We start from the raw sequence: 8,077 nt of genomic DNA, 5'->3' as shown, positions 1-8,077 counted from the left end.
TTTTTTTGCGGTACGCGGGCCCCTCACTGCTGTGGCCTCTCCCGCCGCGGAGCACAGGCTCCGGACGCGCAGGCTCAGCGGCCACGGCGCACGGGCCCAGCCGCTCCGCGGCACGTGGGATCCTCCCGGACCGGGGCACGAACCCGCATCCCCTGCATCGGCAGGCGGACTCTCAACCACTGCGCCACCAGGGAAACCCCATACTGTTCTCCATAGTGGCTGTATCAACTTACATTCCCACCAACAGCGCAAGAGGGTTCCCTTTTCTCCATACCCTCTCCAGCATTTATTATTTGTAGGTTTTCTGATGATGCCCATTCTAACTGGTGTGAGGTGATACCTCATGGTAGTTCTGATTTGCATTTCAGTGAGACATGATATTGATCCCTCCATCCCCCTCTGTCCTCACTGAAGCTCCTTTAAGGAGAAAGATTCTTAGGGGTGGGGCAGAGGTCTCCCTTTCCCCAAGAGGGATCAAAGGCTATACACACCTCTTCAAGTATGCTGGGGAAACTCAGAGAAGGGAAAGACTTAATCTTTCATGGTTCTGTTGGATACAGACACCTGTCTCCATCCTATCAGGCCTGTAGGTGACTTGTATCTTGGGGGTGTCATAAGAGACCTTTGAGTGCTTAAAGAAACACCACCAGTGGCTCCTGTAGCCCTCAGACAACTGCCAAGAGCTCTTCAAAATGAGGCTACCGTTGTTTTCTCAGACTCACTCTGTATGTGCACCCTGAGGGCATTTTCCCCCCCGCAATGGGAGTCGTCCAATTAGAAAAGGTGGTGTGAAAATTTGTCCCTGGTTTCAGCTGAAGTGACCGACGACACCACCTCGGCTCTGGAAGGCATTCAGGGCAGCCTCAGCTCACAGGCCAGGGTTGTTATGGATGACAGAATCTGCCTAGGCTTCCTCCTTACAGGAGAAAGTTGGGTCTGCAGTCACTAATACACCCTGCCCATCTGGATTAATGCCTCGGGCCAAGAGGAAAGGTCAATATGGAGACTTAGGGGAAAGCCACCTGGCTTTCTAGAGTACAAATCCGTCATGGTTGGTGGGATTTGTTCAGCTGGTGGGATCCTGGACCCTGGGGTACATGGTTGAGTCAATACTGTAGGAGAGTTTCATCCTGCAGCTTGAGGTCCCGTTCACAGTTGGCTTAATTAACTGCTGTGTGAATCAAACGAAATGCATTTGGCTGGCCTGTCAGTCAGATGTATCAGATCAGGAATAAATTCTTCTAAACCCTTTGCATGATTCTTTCCAAAAAACTATTCTATCTCTCTCGTTTGTGGGTTTTACTTCCCTCGGTTCGTTCTCTGCCTTCTTTATATCCCTCCCTCTTCTTGTCCTAAGTCTTCCGTAGACTCTGGAGCTGTCCTCCAAGATAGCCTTCTGGGGTTGGGAGGATCTGAATGGGGCCACTGTCATGAACAAGGGGCAGGGACCACCCATCAGTAAAGTGACTCAGGGCATACATATACAATTATGTTTATTAGGGAGAAACTACCAGCAGAGAAGCCACAGAGCACACCTAGAGGTGGGCTCAGGCCTGGCACAGATGGACTGGGCACATGTGAGAAGGTTCCAGAAGCACCACACCCCTGTAATGCCCTTCATTTTATAGGCCGAATGGAAACACTTGGACAATTATGAAATTATGAAATCTTCCTGGTCAGGAAGTGCCCTTGTAAAAAGAAGCCTCTGAAGCTTAGCCACTGACATCAGCCTGTTTTATGTGGACTAATTCAGACAAGCTGAGCTAGTTCTCTGCTAAAAGGGGGAGGAAATAAGCCTGGGGTGACAACGGTGCAGTCTTCTCTGCCCTGCTGTGAATGGGGTATTGTTGAGGAGTTTCTCATAGAGCAGTGTGCTTGTGCAAACCCTCCGTTCATTCATCCAACAGGTAAGTTTCGTGTCTCATAACATATTATGAGTGTTGTTCCAGATCCTAGGGCTGTACCAGATGCCAAGGTTTCTGCCTTCGTATTCAGCCTCTGAGCCCCCTGAGGTGGGTCCTGGGTCTTTCTGGCCCTAACTTATCTTACCCTTTCCCCATAGCCATACTGTGTAGCTGGAACCTTCCTTTCATGGTCTTCTCCCGTTGCCTTTCTCAAGTTCTCCCAAAGCTGGTCTCCAGCCTAGTGGATGCATTATCCTGGTGACCTTTCCATAGATTAGAGAAGAGCAAGCAGGGTCTGCTCATTTCCAAGGAACAACAACTAGGACTATTCAGATCTCTGAGAGGACACCAAGCCACTGGGGAAGAATGGATTGAGAGCTGAGTTTCAAGGCCTGATTCATCCCCTAAGGCTCTTTTTTGACCTTGAACAAACGAATCCTATGTCATACATCTGTTATTTTCAAGGACTAAACAAGGTTCCAAAAACACATGTTTTTCCTAGAAGAGAATTCCATTGGAGCTTTAAAAATGATGAGTTACATCCATATAGGTGGACATGACAAGCTGATTTTATGATCAATCCTAAAAGAGGAATTTCATTCTGCTTACATTCATGTGCTTTACAAAAACACTAAACTAAAACACACCAATCAATAAAAATTTCTTCAGGACATATTCAGCCTGGGAATAGGATAGAGCCCCACCCAGTCAGCAACACTTGGGTATTTCCAAGGAGAGACATCCCTTTTTAATACTCAGAGATGAGACATTCACAGACTGTTTCACCTGCCAGCACACCCATAAAACCTCTCCCTATGGAAATGGGACCTCCAAGTCCAAAACCTCTTCTTCCCACTCATCACCTCCTTGACCATGAATTCATCATTCTTTCTGCTGGTGGAGACCAGCATGGAATCAGTCAAGACTTCTGCCAAGTCTCTATCCCCCATTTAGAAGACCAGATAGACATCAGAACAGAGGGTCCTAAGATAACCACTTTTACAGTATCTAAAAAGTGTCCTGAGGAGGTAGTGCTCCAGAATATCTGAGCAGTGACCTGGGAATAGAATTCCTTCTGTGTTTCACACTCCATTTAAAAAGTACCACTTCCACCAAGCTTTCTGAGTGACCTACAACCCATCAACCCAGCTCCCTTGTACCCACCCTGCGTGAGCCATCGTTCATGGAAAGGGGGCAGCAACTGCCTGGAGGAGGTGACCTTGGGGAGGGTGGGAGACTCTGACCTTCGCTTATAAATTAAGCAGTATAAAGATGATAAATTTTAATTGTGTTAAAATTACTGTGACCCTTGAACTAGGGTGTAGTGGTCTGATTCTAAACCTTGTAAATTTTGAAGGTAGAACTGGCAAGATTTGTGAGTGGCTTAGATGGAAGGTTTAAGAGAAAGAGAGGAGATGGGGTGACTAGGTTTTAATCTGAGTAACAGGATGAATGGGGCAACATTTATGGAGATAATGAGATTGGGGGGTGGTGGAAGATGGGGGTGGGTGTGGAGAAGCCTTCTGGAAAAATCTTAGAAGAAGGAATGCTTTGATTTTGAAATTTTAAATGTAAGAACAGCCTTTAAGTGCACTCACTTGAAGCCCATTTGTAATTCTAGAAATTATCATTCTTAGAAGCTTAGCAATCTGTTCAGTTGTTTTACACCACCATTTGCACCATCTGTTTGCCTACCATAACTTACTATGTGTCAGGCACTGTATTTTACTTATGAGGAAGGTAATTATTAACTGTATTATAAAGATGAGGAAACTGAAGCTCACATCTTAAATAACTTGACTAAGGTTACCTAGCTAGAATTACGCACAGTAGAATTCTCTTTCTGTATAGTTAATATGTTATATGGAAAGTTAGCCCAACACAGTAGGTGCGTCCTGGCTTCAAAACAAACAGCACCAGCTCCCTGCTCCCTGTGGAATATGTGCTCCCCCATCCGGTAGCTTCCTGATCACTAAATCCTTTATCCCGTGAGTGCACAGTACTTAACCTGCTGAGCAAAGAGAATCTAAGAGAGATGTCTTTGAAAAATTCTTGGACGCCTGTTGGAGCATATTTATGATGATCACATTTCTTCACCAAAAATGGTGACACGGGATCAGGTATTGGCAGCACGTTTGAAATCGGGACTGCTCTGGAGACCCCAGGTTATGAGGCTGCCCTTGAGATAGAACTGGGAGTGGTTTTTTTTTGCAGAGTTTAGTCCTTGAGTTGAGTGGATTCTGGGTGCTCTCCTCCCAGTAAGTAACCCAGTACCTAACTTCTCAGACTGATGCTTTCCCCTAGAGGTGTAACTTGGCATTCTAGAGCATTGCTCACATCTGGTGCCTCAGGTCCCAGCAGACTTTACAGGTGATGTGGGAGGCCCTGTCTCTAAAGAACAGCCCCATTCCCTGATGCAGACTCTGAAATCTCCTTTTAATCCATATTATTTGTAACCTTTTTTGTGAATAAGAGAAATGTGCAGGCAGCTTAAAAGAGGGAATTTATCCCTGGTGGTGCAGTGGTTGGGAATCCGCCTGCCAGTGTAGGGGACACGGGTTTGAGCCCTGCTCCGGGAAGATCCCACATGCTACGGAGCAATTCAGCCCATGCAGCACAACTACTGAGCCTGCACGCCACAACTACTAAAGCCCACGTGCCTAGAGCCCATGCTCAGCAACAAGAGAAGCCACCGCAAGGAGAAGCCTGTGCACCGCAGCAGAGTAGCCTCCGCTCTCTGCAACTAGAGGAAGCTCGCGTGTAGCAATGAAGACCCAAAGCAGCCAAAAATAAATAAATAAATCTATTTAAAAATTTTAAAAATAAATGTATTTAAAATTTTTAAAATAAATAAATTTATTAAAAATTTTTAAGTAAATAAACTTTAAAATTTTTTAAATAAATTATTTAAAAATTTTAAAAATAAATAAATAAATTCCCTTATTTATTTATTTATTTTTGGCTGCGTTGGGTCTTCATTGCTACACGCTGGCTTTCTCTAGTTGTGGTGAGCAGGGCTAATCTTTGTTGCAGTGCCCAGGCTTCTCATTGCTGTGGCTTCTCTTGTTGCGGAGCACAGGCTCTAGGTGCGCGGGCTTCAGTAGTTGCGGCTTGTGGTCTCTAGAGCGCAGGCTCAGTAGTTGTGGTGCACGGGCTTAGTTGCTCCGCGGCATGTGGGATCTTCCCGGACCAGGGCTAGAACCCCTGTCCCCTGCATTGGCAGGCGGATTCCCAACCACTGGGCCCCGAAGGAAGCCCCAGTAAGGGAATTTATTATTCAGATGCAGCAGTACCTTGGGAAGCCCAAATTGGGAAAGCGGCCAGACCCTGAGAAGGACCAGAATTGGGAGTGGAAGACTGCCAAGAACCATGGAGGGTGCTTTTGTCACCCCTATGTTTTTCACCAGGTGTCTACTTCCCTCTCATTTCCTAGCAGTTAGGCTTTCCAGTCTGAGGGCAGTGGTGGCCCCTGGAGCTCTCAGATCTCCATGGTATTAGTTCAGATGCTCGGAAGGAAATGGATTCTTCCTTGGCCCCACCCCACCCCACCCTGGGGAAATGTCCGTTGGATCTGTGCCATTCTCTCTTCTGAACCTGGGTCAGGACAGGATTTTGTGGTACAAGCGTGGCCGTTGTGGGGACCACAGATCTGGAGAGGAATAGCCAGAAAGGAACTTCTTTGAGTTTAGCTCTGGGCAGACACTGCTTGGAACAGTTAAGGGTGGAAGCGTGACTGGGTTCCAACAGGAGGTCTGTTGAGGTCCTGTGGGTGTTTGCCATTTGGTCATGGTCCCCTTGGATCTATGGGGACTAATTGTTTTCTACTCAGTACACTCTTCACTTTTTATTTGAGAAACTGATCCTTCCCTATTCCATGTAGGCCTGGTGGGAATCATACAGTATTTGTTCCTTCATGACTGGCTTATTCCACTTAGCCTAATGTCCTCAAGATTTATCCATATTGTAGCATGTGTCAGACATCCCTTCCTTTTTAAGGCTGCATCGTGTTCCATTATATGGATATACCACATTTTGCTTATCCATTCATTCATTGATGGATACTTGGGTTGCTTCCACCTTTTGGCTATTGTGAATAATGCTGCTATGAACATAAGTGTACAAACATCACTTCAAGATCCTGCTTTCAGTTTTTTGGGTGTATACACAGAAGTGGAATTGCTGGATCATATGATAATTCTATGCTTAATTTTCTGAGGAACTGATATATTTTTTCCACAACAATTGCACCATTTTACTTTCCCACTAACAGTGCACAGGCTTTCAATATCTCCACATCCTCACCAACACTTCTTATTTTCTGTATTTTTTGATAGTAGCCATCTTATGGGTGTGAGGTGGTATCTCATTGTAATTTTGATTTGCATTTCCCTAATGATTAATGACGTTGAGCACATTTTCATGTGCTTATTGGCCACTAGCATATTTTCTTTGGAGATTTATATTGCATTTCTACTTAAATATGTCTACTCAAATGCATTATCCAGTTTTGAATTAAGTTGTTTATTTTTTGTTGTTGAGTTCTAGGAGTTCTTTATATGTTCTGGATATGAATCCTTTATCAGGTATATGATTTGTAAATGATTTCTCCCATTCCATGGGTTGCCTTTTCACTCTGTCGATTGTGTCCTGTGATGTAGAGAAGTTTTTAATTTTGATGTAGTCCAATTTATCTATTTTTATTTGTTATCATATCCAAGTCAAATCCAAGAAATCATTGTTAAATTCAACGTCATAAAGTTTCCCCCTGTTTTCCTCTAAGATTTTTATAGTTTTAGCCCTTATGTTTAGGTCTTTGATCCATTTTGAGTTTATTTTTGTAAATGATATAAGGTATGTGTCCAACTTCATTGTTTTCCATGTGGGTATCCAGTTTTCCCAGCACTATTTGCTGAAAAGACTGTCCTTTCCCTATTGAATGGTCTTCCCACCCTTGTTGAAAATCACCTGACCACATATGCAAGAGTTTATTTCTTGGCTCTCTATTCTATTCCATTGGCCTATGTGTCCAGCACCACATTGTTTTGATTATTTTAGCTTTGTAGAAAGTTTTGAAGTCAGCAAGTATGAGACCTCCAACTTTCTTCTTCTTTTCCAAGATTGTTTTGGTTATTTGGAGTTCCTTGAGATTCCATGTGAATTTCTATTTCTGTAAAAATCACCATTGGGATTTTGATTGGATTGCATTGAATCTGTAGATTGCTTTGGGTGGTATTGACATCTTAACAATATTAAATTTTCCAATCCGTAAACATGGGATGTCTTTCCATTTATTTGCATCTTTAATTTCCTTCAGCAGTGTTTTGTAGTTTTCAGTGTACAAGTCTTATGCCTCTTTGGTTAATTCCTAAGTATTTTATTCTTTTTGATGCTATTACAAGTGGAATTTTTTTCATAATCTTTTTCAGATATTTCATTGTTGTTGTATTAGAAATGCAATAATACATTTTGTTTTGTGTGTTTATTTTGTATCCTGCAACTTTTCTGATTTCATTTATTATTAGTTCTAACAGTTTCTTTTGTATGTGTATGTAATCTTTAGGGTTATCTGTATATAAGATCATGTCATCTGTGAACAGAGATAAACCTTTTATTTTCTTTTTCTTGCTTAATTGCTCTGGCTAGACGTTCAGTACTGTGTTGAATAGAAGTCATGAAAGTGGGCATCCTCTTCTTTTGGGACTCCAGTGACACAAATTTCAGATCTTCTGTTATTGTCCCACAGGTCCTGACACTCTGTTTCTTTCTTTTTTTTTTAAAGAAAACTATTTTCTCTTTCTCGTTCAAATTAGATAATTTTATGAACTATCTGAAACTTCACTGATCCTTTTTTCTGTATTTTCCATTTTGTTGTTGAGCTCATCCAGTGTTATTTTTGTTGTTTGTTTATTTTGGTTATTGTAGCATTCATTTCTAAAAGTTCCATTCAGTTCTTCTTTATATCTTTTGTTTCTTTGCTGATATTTTTACTTTTTCCGTTTGCTTAAAGAGTGCTTGTAGTTGCTTGTTGAAGCATTTATATAACTGCTTTAAAATCCTCATATAATTTCAACCCCTGTGTCATCTCAGTACTAAGTGTCTGTTGATTATCCTTTCTCATTTGAGTTGAGATTTTCTTGGCTCTTGGTATGAGTCATTTTGGACTATATCCTGGA

This window comes from Neophocaena asiaeorientalis, unplaced genomic scaffold (assembly GCF_003031525.2).
Source record: "Neophocaena asiaeorientalis asiaeorientalis breed wild unplaced genomic scaffold, Neophocaena_asiaeorientalis_V1.1 scaffold221, whole genome shotgun sequence".
NCBI lineage: Eukaryota > Metazoa > Chordata > Mammalia > Artiodactyla > Phocoenidae > Neophocaena > Neophocaena asiaeorientalis.
Note: the sequence above shows the minus strand (reverse complement) of the source record.